Genomic DNA, 16,254 nt, shown 5'->3' with positions numbered 1-16,254 from the left:
AACGCAGACAGCAGGGCTTTAAAACAACTTAGTGATGAGGCTTCAATAACTATCAGACCAGCCGATAAAGGTGGTGCTGTAGTTTTGGACACAGTGAAATATCATGATGAGATCATGTCCCAACTGGGTGATAGTGATGTTTATGGAGCTCTGAGATCTAGCCCTATACAACAACATCTATCTAGTCTCAAAATTTATCTGGAGTATACTTATATACAGTGCATTATGGATCAATTTTTAAGAGATTTCCTGTGTCCAAAATGCCCTATACCTCCTATATTATATACATTGCCTAAAATTCACAAAAGCCTGAATGATCCACCAGGCCGCCCGATTATATCGGGTAGGGGCTCGCTATATAATAACTCGTCTAGGTTTTTGGATAGAATTTTAAGACCATTTGTGCTCAGTGCTAAATCACATAAGCATGATACAACAGATTTCCTTGTAAAAAAATTTGTGAATTGGTTGTAGCTGAGGGCAGCATACTTGGGTCCTTCGATGTTGTCTCATTGTATATGATCATAGACCACGATAGTGGTCTTTATGCTTTGAAACGACACTTGGTTGAGTCTAATATGCAGAGTAGTCAGCTAACTTCATTCTTGCATTGTTGGAGGATGTTCTCCTTAAGAATGTTTTCCTGGTTGATGGCGTGGTACTATTGCCAGAAGCGTGAGACTGCGATGGGGTCAAATGTAGCCCCTAGCTACTCTAACCTGTTCATGTCTCATGTCCAGGTATGGTGGAGGTATATTGATTATGTCTTCTTCATTTGGAAAGGGAGTGAGGTGGACTTGATGACTTTTCATGGGGATTTGAACAATATTCTCCTGGATTTAAAATTTACCATCACATATTCACAACATCAAGTCCAGTTCCTGGATGTCTTAGTCTCTATATCTGAAGGTCATCTTAAAACGCATCTATATCAAAAGTCAACTGACTGCAACAATGTACTATGCTTTAAGAGCCATCATCCACCCAGCATTCTGAAATTGCTTCCATGGAGCCAAATGCTCGAGATTAGAAAGATAGTGGATGATGATGTTCTTGAGCATAGGCTCCATCAAATGCGTGAGAGGTTTCTACGAAGTCTATACTATGTCTTTTTTTTGTAGGGTCGACGGCGCTGCGTCAGATTCTGGACCATACACCCATGGCAACAAAAACAGAGAGAGGGACGTAAGCATCAGAGGACGTGTAAAGTAAACCTCAAATATGACCACTAAATCAACGATCAGACAGACACCGCAAGACCACAGGAGAACATGAAGGGCCTTGTGGTGAAAATATCTTCCAAACCCTTATCTGTAGTGCAAATTAGGCTGTTATCTAAGGGACTGTCATATTGTCTAAACCCAATTAGTTCCGAACCGATTTAGACTTAAGGCCCATTTACACGGAGCAAATGACAGTTTGAGTGACAGCTTTGAGCGATCATTTTGCATAAACTATTAAGTAGCTACTCAGCTACTTAATAGCTATTTTGCACGCAAATGAAGCTTTTTAGCTGAATGCAGTTTATAGCCAGAGGGCTCTTATTTGCTTTCAGTTTCTTTGTTCTCTGACAGGAAACAATGCTATCAGCACTACGCGCGGAGAACTCTTGATAAGACCGCAGGATGATTTTTAGGTTGGCCTGAAATTAACGATCAGCTAGCGGTACACGAAAAGTGCATGACTGCTGCGTGTTTAGACACAATAAGGATCGCTCAGATGATTGCTTTTTAGTAGAGATGAGCGAGCGTACTCGGAAAAGCACTACTCGCTCGAGTAATTTGCTTTATCCGAGTATCGCTGTGCTCGTCCCTGAAGATTCGGGTGCCGCTGCGGCTGACAGGTGAGTCGCAGCGGGGAGCAGGGGAGAGCGGGTGGGAGAGAGGGAGAGAAAGATCTCCCCTCCGTTCCTCCCCGCTCTCCCCTGCAGCTCCCCGCTCTGTGCCGGCACCCGAATCTTCAGGGACGAGCACAGCGATACTCGGATAAAGCAAATTACTCGAGCGAGTAGTGCTTTTCCGAGTACGCTCGCTCATCTCTACTTTTTAGCAATTTTTAAGCAATCTTCACTCCATGTAAATAGGCCTTATGCAGTTTCTTTAGGAGATTACGTTTGAAATCCTTTTTTTGCCATGCGGGAGGTTTTACATGATGCTGCTGCCCAGTCCAACTCACATGAGGGTTTGACCTCGAATGGGGTTGGACTGCACAACCGAAGTCACTTTCAACCTTCCCTGTTGGACCATTGTATAGAAACATACATTAAATTGGTCCAAATGGATGTACAGAAATTGAGGTTGCAACAATATAATAATCCTCATAACAATCTAAGTATAGGTGAATTTAAGGCATTAAAAGTTTCGTCCGTGGAGGATTCCCTCACCATTAAATCAGCAGATAAGGGGAAAGTGATGGTGGTGACTCCAAAACCGTATCAGAGGGAGGTTCTGAGGCAATTGGGGGATGAAAAGGTATATGAAAAGTTAAATGAGAAGCTTACATTAAGATTTCAAACACATTTGAGAATTATGTTTAATGAAGCATTGGGTGAAGGCGTGATTGACCAAGGTTTGGTTGACTTCCTTGATATTCCCTTTCCAGTGGTTCCCGCACTATATGTATTGCCTAAGATCCATAAGGATCTCATTAATCCTCCTGGAAGGCCGATTGTCTCAGGGTGGGGCTCCCTCTTTAACAATGCCTCGAGATTTCTAGACAGGATATTGAGGAGATTTGCTGTTGGGGCCAAATAATATATTCTTGATACTAGGGACTTCTTTAACAAGATAAAAGTTTCTCAGGATAACTGAACAAACAATATTGGGTTCTTTTGATGTGGTATCTCTTTATACATCCATCATGCATGAGAAGAGTCTGGAAGTGCTCGGACCTCTCGCCTAGGTGTTGACAGTTTGCCTTGTCACTGCTGGAGTACATCTTCACCTACAATTATTGTGTGTTTAGGGATGTATATTTATGGCAGCACCAGGGGACTTCAATGGGGTCCAATGTTGCCCCCACCTACGTGAATATTTATATGGAGTCCTTTGAAGAGGATGTGGTGTACATCTCCCACTATTGGCGAGAGCTTCGAGCATGGTGAAGATATATTGATGATATTTTTATGATCTGGGAAGGTACTGAGAGTGACCTCTTGATGTTTCAGTCAGAATTGAATGCAATACATCCTGAATTGCAGTTTACAGCGACTCACTCCACGGAAAGGATCCAGTTCCTTGACGTGATGGTGTTTAAACGTGGTAAGTGTCCTGATATGGACCTCTTTGTAAAGCCCACAGATAGAAATAATCTTTTATATCAAAGCTGTTACCCTAGGGGGGTGGTGAACTCCTTGCCTAGGAGTCAACTCCTTAGGGTCAGACATATTGTAAATAAACAGTCAATAGACGTTAGATTAGAACAAATGTGTTCCACATTTTTGTCGAGGGCCTATGCAAAGATCATTCAGGAGATATCCACAAAGGTCAGATTAGCTACACAGAAGGAGTTATTGATACCGAGGGTTGAGAAACGTACAATGGATCAGATTCTTTTGTCTCCACATTTGGGCCAATGAGTGGCAGGATAACTAATATAATTAGAAAATACTGGCCTCTTTTGGTGAGGAACTGTAGGAATGTTTTAGAAATTGCATCTGCCCCCATGTCTAACAGGAGAGGACCAAATCTGAGGGATAAGTTGGTCCACTCAATGTACAGTTTGGGTAATACTTCTGAACAGACTATATTGGCTCCGATGAAAATGGGCAACTTTCCATGTCTAAACTGCTCTTGTTGTGGTAATCTCCAGAAAGGAGATAGGTTTAGACATTCCCTGACAGGGAAAACTTAGCATTAAAGGGGTTGTCTCACGCCGAAACGTTTTTTTTTTTTTTATTCAATAGGCCCCCCGTTCGGCGTGAGACAAACCCAAGGGATGGGTTAAAAAAAAAAAAAGTTTATTACTTACCCGAATCCCCGCGCTGCGGCGACTTCTTTCTTCCTTTACCAAGATGGCCGCCGGGATCTTCACCCACGATGCACCGCGGGTCTTCTCCCATGGTGCACCATGGGCTCTGTGCGGTCCATTGCCGATTCCAGCCTCCTGATTGGCTGGAATCGGCACACGTGACGGGGCGGAGCTACGAGGACCAGCTCTCCAGCACGAGCGGCCCCATTCACCAGGGAGAAGACCGGACTGCGCAAGCGCGTCTAAAAACGCCAGAAGACAGCGAATTTAGACGGATCCATGGCGACGGGGACGCTAGCAACGGAGCAGGTAAGTGAATAACTTCTGTATGGCTCATAATTAATGCACAATGTATATTACAAAGTGCATTAATATGGCCATACAGAAGTGCTGAACCCCACTTGATTTCACGAGACAACCCCTTTAAGAGTAGATATATGTGCACATTATTGTTTGTGGTCTATGTCATAACATGCCCCTGTGGCTTGCTCTATGTGGGTGAGATCACTATTGAAGTTAGATCAAAAATAGTGAAGCCCAAGAGTATGAGTCGCATGGAAAAGAGAGTTGCCTATATAAAGACATTTTTTAGAGAGAGGACACTCCATTAACCAGTTACACTTTAGGGTAATCGATTATGTACCTGTGTCCAAGAGGGGCGGGGATCGAGTCCAGTTGTTGAAAAAGAAAGAACTAAGGTGGATTTTCACATTGGATACCCTAGCCCCTAAGGGATTGAATTTGGACTACAATGCTTCACCATATATTTAATAACCTATTCTTTATACTGCTATACCTAAGTGTGTAGATTACTTTTTTTTAAATAAAATATGGATACATTTTATATGATTTTAATTTTATTGTCTATTTTAGGTTTATTGGTGGATGGTGGATTTCTGTGCACTCCGACCTGGCTTCTTCTAAGTGACATCTACTGTTTTTCGGATTATGATATGTTGCACTCAATTTTGTCAGGGAAAGGTGTAATGTTTTGAGCAATGGGTTCGATATCCTAAGGACTATAATTTTTATGACATGTCTATCTAGTTCTCTCAATGTATCGTTTGACATGGAGAATTAGCCCTGTTCTATTGTGGGATAGCCATATCTTGTCTATATTGTATGATATCTCATACATGTATAATACATAATGAAGTGGAGGCTTTGAATAAATATTTTCTGGTTTTAAATGGAGTTATATGTAACCTAAGATGCACCCTTAGGGAGCCTTTGAGACATACAAGAGGGTAGGAACTTTAAATGAAGGAATGTGAATAGTCACCGAATATGCAGGGTGATTTGGGAATATTTACGATAACCTAGGTTGAGACCTTGGGTTGGTTATATGCTTCTACCAATCTTGAATATAATAATTGTGATGGCTATCTTTCTGTAGTGATCTAAAGATAGGGTTGCCAGTTGGATACTGAATTTCTAGATAAATATTTTCTGCGGTATGGGGGGGTTCTCTGTATAGAGGCTCTCTTATGAAAACAGGGACACTTTACACTCATCTTATTTGTGATCGGTGTCTATATAACTTAGGTAACCTTGCAGTAATTATGGATTGGGGAGATTATGACGCTACAGCCGGATCTGCACATGCGCAGTGGACAAAGGAGGATGCCAGCAGAGGGAGCCGGGCTGGATGGCGGCACTGGCACTCTTGATATACCATGATCATTATTATGTAATATAATTTTACTCCACCTTTTGGGAGATCTGCCTAGATGAGTGCGGTTAATATGCGATTGATATGTGATTTGTGACTTATTAATTGTATTTGGCTATTTATGTGTGATGTATGTCCATGTTTGTTATGCTTGAAAAAGACCAGGTATGGTCGAAACATTGCAATTTTTCATGGAGGAATAAAGGACATTGGTTTTTGTTGCACCACGTATGCTGCCACACATCTTTTTTCTAAGTATTGAATTGTGAGTCGCGGTTCGGACTCCAGAGTGGCTTTGCATTGTTAGTGCCTCGCTGTCAACTGCTTTTCAGGTTGTGCTGCTGGCACATTTTCCATTTTCTGACGGATAAGCTCTATCAGCGAAACAGTGGATCCTTGCTATTGCATTCCTATTAGTAAATGTTTGGTTGTGAAACTGCCAACACACTTGAATTCATTTTTTTTCTCCAGATAACCCCTTTAAGGACTTTATAGTTACGGGGTCAGTGCCACTGGATTGGTGCATAGCAAATGTGGTGCCAAAAAGTGAACCTGGAAACTACAGGCTGGTAAGTCTAACGTCTCTTGTGAGTAAAATGTTTGAGGCGTTTCTAAGAGATGCTATCCTGGAATACCTCAAGGAAAATAGCTGTATAACTCCACATCAGCCGGAGTTTATGAGGGGTCACTCCTCTCAAACCAATTTGATCAACTTCGACAAGGAGGTAAGCTCTAGACTGGACCAGGGAGAGTCATTGGATTTTGTGTATCTGGACTTTTCCAAAGCGTTTGATACTGTACCACATAAAAGGTTGGCACATAGAATGAGAATGCTTGGTGTGGGTGACAATATGTGTAAGTAGGTAAGTAACTGGCTCAGTGATAGAAAGCAGAGGGTGGTCATTAATGGTACATACTCGGATTGGGTCACCGATACTAGTGGAGTACCACAGGGGTTAGTATTTGGCCCTAGTCTTGTAGAGGGATTACACCGTGAAATATAAATATTTACAGATGATAAAAAAACTATGTAAAGTAATTAACACAAGTGGGGACAGAATGCAGTTGCACATGGATCTGGATAAGCTGGGGGCTTGAGCAGAAAAGTGGCAAATGAGGTTTAACACTGATAAATGTCACCATTACACACTAAATGGGAAACCACTGGGGAACACTGATATGGAAGAGGACTGACAGTGTCAGTCAGCTGCTGCCAAGGCAAATAGAATAATGTGGTGCATTAAAAGAGGTCTGAGGGGAAAAGGCTGCCACCCATAGTAAGGAAGAGGTGCCATTTTTGGATCTGACCTTGAAAGGCAATACTGTTACCGGCATTGAAACTAAACTTTATAGGAAAGAAACAGCTGGCAATACTGTGTTACACGCGAGTAGCGGTCACACCAAACATACTATAAAGGCCATCCCTATGGGAGAATTTATTTGTGCTAAGAGATCTTCCTCTGACAGTTCCGTGTTTAATACAACAAAAATTGATCTTAAAAATAGATTACATCAGAGAGGTTATAAAAAAACATTGCTGGATAGGGCGTGTACAAAAATGGAAGCATTAAATAGAGATGAACTACTTATGGACAGATTTAAAGAAAAAGAAAAAAATAAGAGAAATAAAGGCTTAGTATTTTCCACAACATTTAGCAGGAATTTTTACAGTATTAGGAAAACCTTTAAATTTTTGCCAATACTTAGACAGGACGATTTGGTTAATGAAATATTAAATGAAGGAGTTAAATTTGTTGCAAGAAAAAATAAAAACTTGGGAGATTTCTTATCCCCAAGTAATTTTTCTTCGAAACTAAGAAAACCTAATTGGCTAAAATGTAAGGGTTTTTATTGTTGTGGTAATTCACGATGTGGTGTATGTCATCTGGCCATTAAGAAAGAGAGCTTTACAGATAGTAAATTAATGACATGAGAGAATATAAAATACTAAGTTATATCAACTGTAACACCACTAATGTAATTTACATGATCCGATGCAACGACTGTAATATGAGCTATATAGGGTGCACTATACGCAAACTAAGAATACGGGTGGGTGAATATAGCCGTAACATAAAAAACGACAATGCTAGCAGCTCAGGTGTAGCCAAGCACTTCTGTGAAAAACATGCAGGCAATATAGAAAGCCTTTCATTCTTTGGAATAGAAAGGGTGTTGAACAAGAAAAAAGGTATAGTCAGCCAAGAGAAGGTTTTGAAAAGAGAAGCTTTTTGGATTCAAACTTTGAATAATAGAAACCCTAAAGGGATGAATTTTAAGACGGATCTCATGTATATTTATCAGGTTTATTAAGTGGTTTAGAAATTTATTTATCTTTGCTCTGTCCATATTATTTCTTTGTGTACCGCTAAATAGATTCTTGTGATATATGTATAGTATATACAAAGATATGCTGATTAAGCTGCTTCATTCCTCTTAGGTAATTTCCATTCTATTTAATAGGACTGTCTATGTTGAATTGTCCCACTTCAAATATATATAGTCTGTATGTGGGCATTTGTCGGATCATGCAGGAGGAGACCGACCATGGCAATTACCAGAAAACGTTAATGCAGGGGTTAACACATTTGTTTTTAATTAATTACACTAAGCTTTTTAAAGATTGTCTAAATGTTTGTTATCCAGAGGTGAGCAAGGAAACGCCTACTCTCTTGTTTGTTATGAGCACAAGTTTATACAAATAAAGCAGGAATTATCTCATGGAAGCCGGACTCCTGTATATGGAATTTATGTGAAAAGGCGAGAACATTGTTTTTCCTCTTTACAAGTCACTGGTCAGACCACAAATGGAATATTGTGGACAGTTTTGGGCACCAATATTCAAGAAGGACAACTAAAATAATAAATGGAATGGGCGGACTACAATACCCAGACAGGTTATCAAAATTGTGGTTATTTAGTTTAGAAAAAAGATGGCCGAGGGGCGATATAATAACTGTGTATAAATATATCAGGGGACAATACAGAGATCTCTCCCATCATCTGTTTATACCCAGGACTGGCACTGTAAAAAAGGGGTGTCCTCTACGTCTAGAGGAAAGAAGGTTTCTACACTGACATAAAAGGGGGGTTCTTTACTGTAAGAGCAGTGAGACTGTGGAACGCTCTGCCTGAGGACCTGGTGGTGGTGATCTCGATAAGAGTGGCCTGGAGTGTAACAATATTACATGTTATAGCCATTAATTACTGAAGAAGGGTCGGTGATCCAGGGATTATTCTAATTACAAGTTTGAAGTTGGGAAAGAATTTTTTTCCCTAAAATGAGGAACATTGGCTTTTACCTTATTGTTTTCTTTTTACCTTCCTCTGGATTAACATTTGGAGGCGTGGGGGGAAATAATTGCCTGAACTGGATAGACACAACAGTCTTGTTTCAACCTAAAATACTATGCTACACAGTGCAATCAGGCAGCAAAGAAAGCAAGTAGGATGCTCAGCTGTATAGCTAGAGGTATAACCAGTAGAAAAAGGGATATTGTGATCAAATAGGGTCCAAATATGGGAGGGACATGATGAAAACCTTTTATATATATTACAGGAGGAAAGAAGGGAGAGGAGGACATTGTGGAATCGTTTATACATGTTACAGGAGGAGAGAAGAGAGAGAGGGACATAATGGAAAACTTTATATATATTACAGGAGGAGAGAAGGGAGAGGAGGACATGATGGAAACCTTTATACATATTACAGGAGAAGAGAAGGGAGAGGAGGACATGATGGAAACCTTTGTACATGTTACAGTAGTAGAGAAAGGAGAGGAGGACATGATGGAAACCTTTATATATGTTACAGGAGGAGAGGGGGGACATGATAGAAACCCTTATATATGTTACAGGAGGAGAGAAGAGAGAGAGGGACATGATGGAAAACTTTATATATATTACAGGAGGAGAGAAGGGAGAGGAGGACATGATGGAAACCTTTATACATATTACAGGAGAAGAGAAGGGAGAGGAGGACATGATGGAAACCTTTGTACATGTTACAGTAGTAGAGAAAGGAGAGGAGGACATGATGGAAACCTTTATATATGTTACAGGAGGAGAGGGGGGACATGATAGAAACCTTTATATATGTTACAGGTGGAGAGAAGGGAGAGCGGAGACATGATGGAAACCTTTATATTTGTTAAAGGAGGAGAGAAGGGAGAGGAGGACATTATGGAATCCCTTTATACATGTTACAGGAGGAGAGAAGAGAGAGGGGGACATGATGGAAACCTTTATATATGTTACAGGAGGAGAGAAGGGAGAGGAGGACATGATGGAAACCTTTATATATGTTACAGGAGGAGAGAAGGGAGAGGGGGACATGATGGAAACCCTTATATATGTTACAGGAGGAGAGAAGAGAGAGGAGGACATGATGGAAACCTTTATATATGTTACAGGAGGAGAGAAGGGAGAGGAGGACATGATGGAAACCTTTATATATGTTACAGGAGGAGAGAAGAGAGAGGGGGACATGATGGAAACCTTTATATACATTACAGGAGGGAAGAAGTGAGAGGAAGGACATGATTAAAACCTTTATATATTACAGGAGGAAAGAAGGGAGAGGGCGACATGATGGAAACCTTTATATATGTTACAATAGGGGAGAAGGGAGAGGAGGACATGATGGAAACCTTTACATATGTTACAGAAGATAAGGGAGACAGGGGACATGATGGAAACCTTTTAAATGTTACAAGAGGAGAGAAGGGAGGAGTGACATGATGGAAATCTTTATATATGTTAAAAGGTAAAAATATGGTTCAGGAAAAACGTGGTTTTATTAGAAAGCTAAACACTAAAACAAGGAGACAAAATCTGGGGAAAAAATATAAAGGAAAATTAGAAAATCTTTTACTGAAAGAGTAGTTGGTGCTTGGAACAGCCGCCAGCAGATGTGGTTGAAAAATTAACAATAAATTAATTCAAGCTGCCTGAGATAAGCATAAATCTAAGAGAAATAAGAGGAAATTATATAAGTGCAGACTAGATAGGCCGTGTAGTCTTTTTCAGCTGTTAATTTTCTATACTTGAAGTCTGTACTCTACGCTTTTATTACATGTAGACAAATACAGTGATTTGCAGGCTTTAAAACAGTTTGCGCCAACAGAATACTATGACTATTGCAATTTGCCACAATGATGATTAAACCCTTAAGGACGTGACCCTACTTTTCCCCATTTCCGTTTTTTCCTCCCGCCTTAATGTACTGAATAACTTTAAAAAATTCTAAGTGGAGTGAAATGGATAAAAAATGAAATTCCGCCATCTTTGAGTGGGTGGTGTTTCTACGGCATACACACTGCAACAAAAATGACATGATAACTTTATGGGTTAGTATGATTTGTTACAATACCAAATTTATAGGTTTTTTTGCTATATTTATTTTCAAAAATATTTAATATTTAAATTTTTTAAAATTATTTTCTGTCACCGTCTTCTGACAGCTATAACTTTTACATTTTTTCATCTACATATTTGTGTGAGAACTGAGTTTATGCGGGACGTCCTGTAGTTTATGTTGATAATATTTTGGAATACATACAACTTTTTGTTCGCTTTTTATTATATTTTTTCTTGGAGACAGGGTGACTAAAAAAAGCGCAATTCTAGCGTTCTTAATTTTTTTTTTCTGACCACGTTCACCATGCGGGGTAAATAATGCATTACTTTGATAGACCGGACTTTTACAGATGCACCGCTATCAAATATGCATTTTTGTTTTATTATTTAGATTATTTTATTATAAATATGGCATTTTAATTATTACTATTTATTTTTTATAATTAGTAAAAAATTTTAAACTTATTTTTACCTTGTTTTTTAGTCCCCTGAGTGGACAAGAACTTGCAATGCTTTGATCGCTCCTGCAGTATAATGTAATGCCATAGGCTTACATTATACCATGATCTGACAATCTATCAAGCCACAGGAATGGCTTGAAAAGCTATTTGCAATGACAGCCCCCGGGTCTTTCAGAAGGCCCCCTGCTACTATGGCAAGCTGTGATCTTATCGTGGGGGGAAGTGCATGACCCCCAAAGATTGGTTGAGGCATTTAAATGCCGCTGTCAGAACTGGCAGCATTTAAAGGGTTAACAGCTCCAATGAAAGGCATAGCTTATCGGAGCTGTTACAGGCAGGTGCTGGCTGTAAGAAACAGCCAGCAACCGCGTTGCATGGAGCGAGATCGCCCCTCGATCCCCTCTCCATACATACCCCAAACCTGTATGATGTAACTGTACGCTCTGCAGCGTTAAGGGATTAAAAGAAAGAATAAAACGTTTTTATCTATAACTTTCAATCATGTTTGATGCATTAGAAATGTTTCATGCATGTATTACTGTTCCAAATTTTATTGTATACTTTAGGCTTGATTAGTTGTGAAACTTTCAAATTAAAATCATACTTTCTCAGAGCTAGGGCAGTATGAGCTATAAATGTGGTCCTGCACATATAAAATGACAACTCATTAAGATGATCTGATATTCACATTTAGAAGACTGACTATATGACTCATATAATAGAGGTCAGGGAGGCAATACTTGGCCATAAACAGTGAGTCATGAATAACCTGTGACACTGGCTTACACAAAATGCTAAAGATCACTAATCTAATAAGTCTCAGTTTTATGGTGTGTACTCTGCAGTTTTGTCATTATCATTACTCAGTAGAAATCAGGCTAAAAGTATTGGCAGCATTGAGATAATAAAAATTTCAAATTTCCCCTATTGCCCTCTATGTACCTGCAGATGTAAAATTCAAAGGGGTTCTTTTAGCCAAAAAACACTTCTTAGATTAAAACCATTCTGACAATTAGCCAATTGCCCCTGGTCATTGTAGCAAAAATATAAAATGCTAGGATGCCAGGGCTGGATCTAAATCAATTTAATTCTGTTATTGTCCCAAATCATGCTCTGACTTTGGTTTGCATGCTCATCTCACTGATTCCCTTTTCAACCTGTCACTGGTAAGCAGCTACACTTAGTGAGCCACAATGTATAAAAATCACTCTCATCAAAGCACTAGTGCATGTTATAACCTCACAGTGTGGGAGTATAGCAGGTCGTAACAACCCAATGGGTCCAGACTCTACAGTATAAATTGAGCACCAATACCCACAGCTAGAAAACAACAACTGCATCAGGGCATCCTAAAAGTGATTATGTGTGCGCAGAAACCGTTTGCATGGTCACTCATGAGAGCACAGCTCCTGCATTACCCATATATATGCATGTGTAAGGCGGCTACCCTGTTAGGATGTGTGAAAAAAATGCACAAGTAATCATTATAGCTGATACATTTGTAAAGACTAAGGTAAAACTGGCTGTTACAGCGGCATCTAGTGTCCAAGTTGTGTAATAGCACCTTGATTGCTTTATTCTGGACGATTTTCTGATTGGAAGTCTGCAGGTCACCTGACAGAGAAGGGATGGAACGATTGTAGAGCACGCTCTGAGAAGTGGTAACACAGTCAAATTTGGAGCAACTCAGGAGGAGTCCCCCAAGTCTAGAAAGAGACAGTTACCTAAACTCAGAGGAAGTTGCTGAGAAGAGGATAGAAACGCTAACTAAGAGTGCCAAGAACAGTAAGTCATCAGTGTTTTCACAAAGGACAGGTTGGTGCTGCTACGATGTTTCCCTGAAAATAAGACAGTCATATTAATCTGGGTCGTATTTTCGGAGGGGGGCCTTATACTCACCTGGTCCGTGGCGTCCCGATGCCTCACAATGGTCTCCGGCAGCGCTGCAGAAAACTGCAGTGTCCTCCCTGCCTGCCATCTCAGCTTCTTTCTGGTGACAGGGCTTTGAATACCCCGCCTCCATCAAAACGAGCGCCAACAGCCAATCACAGCCAGAGCTCGATGAGCTTATCACAGCCATTCAGTGATGTCATTCCTGCGCTGGGTTCCCCCCGCCCCTCTCACTCTTCGCGTTGGAGCCAGCATGTTGTTAAGATGGTGCGGCCCTGGCGAGTAATGTCCTTGTGATTGGAGCATGCTTACCACTACCCAGTACACTTACCACGCGCAGCTGTTGTGTCTGGTGGGTTTTTATTAACATAATTAACTATTTAAAGTTGTATGTCAGTGTATGTGTTGAACTTGACAAGGGCTTCATGGGTAGCCAAAACGTTGTTTATGTGTGGCTCTAATGCTTGCTTCCTCATGTCTCAATAAAGAAGAGGATTTTAATGAATGCTGCCTGGTTCTTCATTTCTGCATTAATGACCAACGGTGGACCCGGGGAGTCGGGACCCTAACTGGGCTACTGCATAGTGCCTTGCACCAGTGGTGTGACTGAATTCTTGGAGTGCTGCTGTGACTCTTTTTTTCTTCTTGTGGTTCTAATAAAGACATCCGTTGGATGTGAATTAACTTTTTGCACCCATTTGCTGCTCAGCGTACAATTATTTGGACTTGCAAATAACTATTTTGTTTTCGGTGGAACGTACTTTCGACAGTGGCAGGGCACAGCTATAAGATCCAATGTGGCGCTTACATATACAAGGTTATGTGTTGGTACCACTATATTGACATCATCATTATATAGCTGGGAACCGAGTGGGAATTGTTTGAATTTCAGACATATTTGAATTCCCTTTATACAGAATTGAGATTTACTCTATTATACTCTAATAGTGCGCAATAGTAACCAGAAGTATATATCCAAATCAAGAGAATGGCACTTAAGAGGAGGGGGGTATGCTGCACACAAACCCCTCCTAGAAGGGTCGACTCCAAAGTTTAGAAAGGAAAGTCCGGATCCAGCCTGGATACAAGATCAGTCCTTTTTATTCCAGCAGGTTGAATCAGGACAACACTAGGCAATGTGTTTCTGTGCTAACAAGGGCACCTTCTTCAAGCCAGCAGTGACAGATAATAGAAGTTATACATATATATAATAAAATGAATCTTACATGTGCGTTATCCGGGGTACTGCGCCGCCATTACGGCCAGCAGAGGTAGGATCGTCATCCGGCGGTCACATGACGGGCTCCATGTGACACGGCGTGTGCCGTGCGACGCCCACTACCAATGGAATGCATGATGCGTTCCACCCCCGTCTGGATCGCACAATGTGCCCAAAGTCCTCAATGGCGGCGTCAAGGCAGTTACATGATGGCTGCACGTGACCCGGTGTGTGCCGCGTGACGCACAAACCCGATGGAGCGCACAATGCACCCTACGCACAGTATCTGGACCGCACAATGCGCTACACAAGAGCATTCTAAGAGGTAGAAGACATGACTGGTATTACAGTTAAGTAAGGATCTTATTTTGTGGCTCTCCTTATCAGATGGTATTGGGATCTTTTTTCTCCGTTAGCTATTATGGTGCAACATTTACATCTTGGCAGGCAGCATTTGTAAGCTCCTTGAATGGTATTTAGAAAAGTCGTGTTTTTAGCCTTAATAATGCCTTGATTTTTCCTATTCTTATGGGGATATGAAGGGGCTACAATATCTTTTATAGTTACATTCTTCCAGAAGATCATAGACGGTTTGTCCGGCAAGGTTGTTTGTATACATTGGGGACAAAGTTAACACTGGAGCTTCACACCCGACACCCCTCAAGGACCCAGATCTGGTTTTGATTTTCCCTAGAACACTGGAGAAAACCCTACTTGGAACCTCAACAGGATCATCTCCCCCATCTTTTTTAAGTCAGGGACCAGCCTCCCCCTGGGACACAATTACAGAATACATCAGTGCATCAATAGAGACTTTACAAGACTTGGATAGTCTAAAAGAGAATCTGCGAACCCAGGATCGCAGAAACCCAACAACATTGGGAAAACAGAAATCCATAAATGTTCCTCAGTACGAGATCGTTCAAGAGATACAGACCCCAGAAGACCCATTGGATACAGCAAGGAGAAGATCAAATCAAGGTACATCGACAGAAGAAGTACAAGATTGTCAAAAGAAAACCATGGGTCCCATAACAAGATCTCACCAGGAACCTCACTCAAAAGTAGCCCAAGAACAACCTGGAGCATCACCTCCAGAGTTACGAAACCAATTCCGGTCCAGGAGACCAAGATAACGCAATTCTACAAAAAAGCACAAGAAGATTGTCAAAAGGGGGAGAAGAGGGGGTAAGAAGTTGCGTAACAAAACCTCTAACCAAATAGTCAATACAGAAGAACAAGAATTTAAAGGCATTTTTAATATTTGATCACATCCTCCGCAGGGCTTATTAACAACATTTGACCTGGGTACTATACACACTAGAATAAAATCAAATTTATGTTTGTTCGTCTTTGACTACAATAGTGGATTCCACCACTTTTTAATATTAAGAATAAAAGTTATATTTTATATTTTCTAATCATTTAGGAAGGTTCTCTACAGTGACTAGCTATCCTAGGGAGGGGCTATCTGTCTCTGTGACTTAATTATACTTAGGATGACAGGATTCCTTTCAGGGGGAGTAGACACTGCCCCTTGGGTGGCGGAAGCAAATACAGTATTTTCAAATGAGAACTTAGAATTTAATAAACAGACAAATTATCAATCATGCATTCAAACACTTAAAGGCAACATATAAAGAATTTACTAGATCATGGTGGGAAGTACAGGGTCTGACGAGGTA

This window comes from Eleutherodactylus coqui, chromosome 7 (genome assembly GCF_035609145.1).
Source record: "Eleutherodactylus coqui strain aEleCoq1 chromosome 7, aEleCoq1.hap1, whole genome shotgun sequence".
Taxonomy (NCBI): Eukaryota; Metazoa; Chordata; class Amphibia; order Anura; family Eleutherodactylidae; genus Eleutherodactylus; species Eleutherodactylus coqui.
This window is presented reverse-complemented; position numbering follows the sequence as displayed.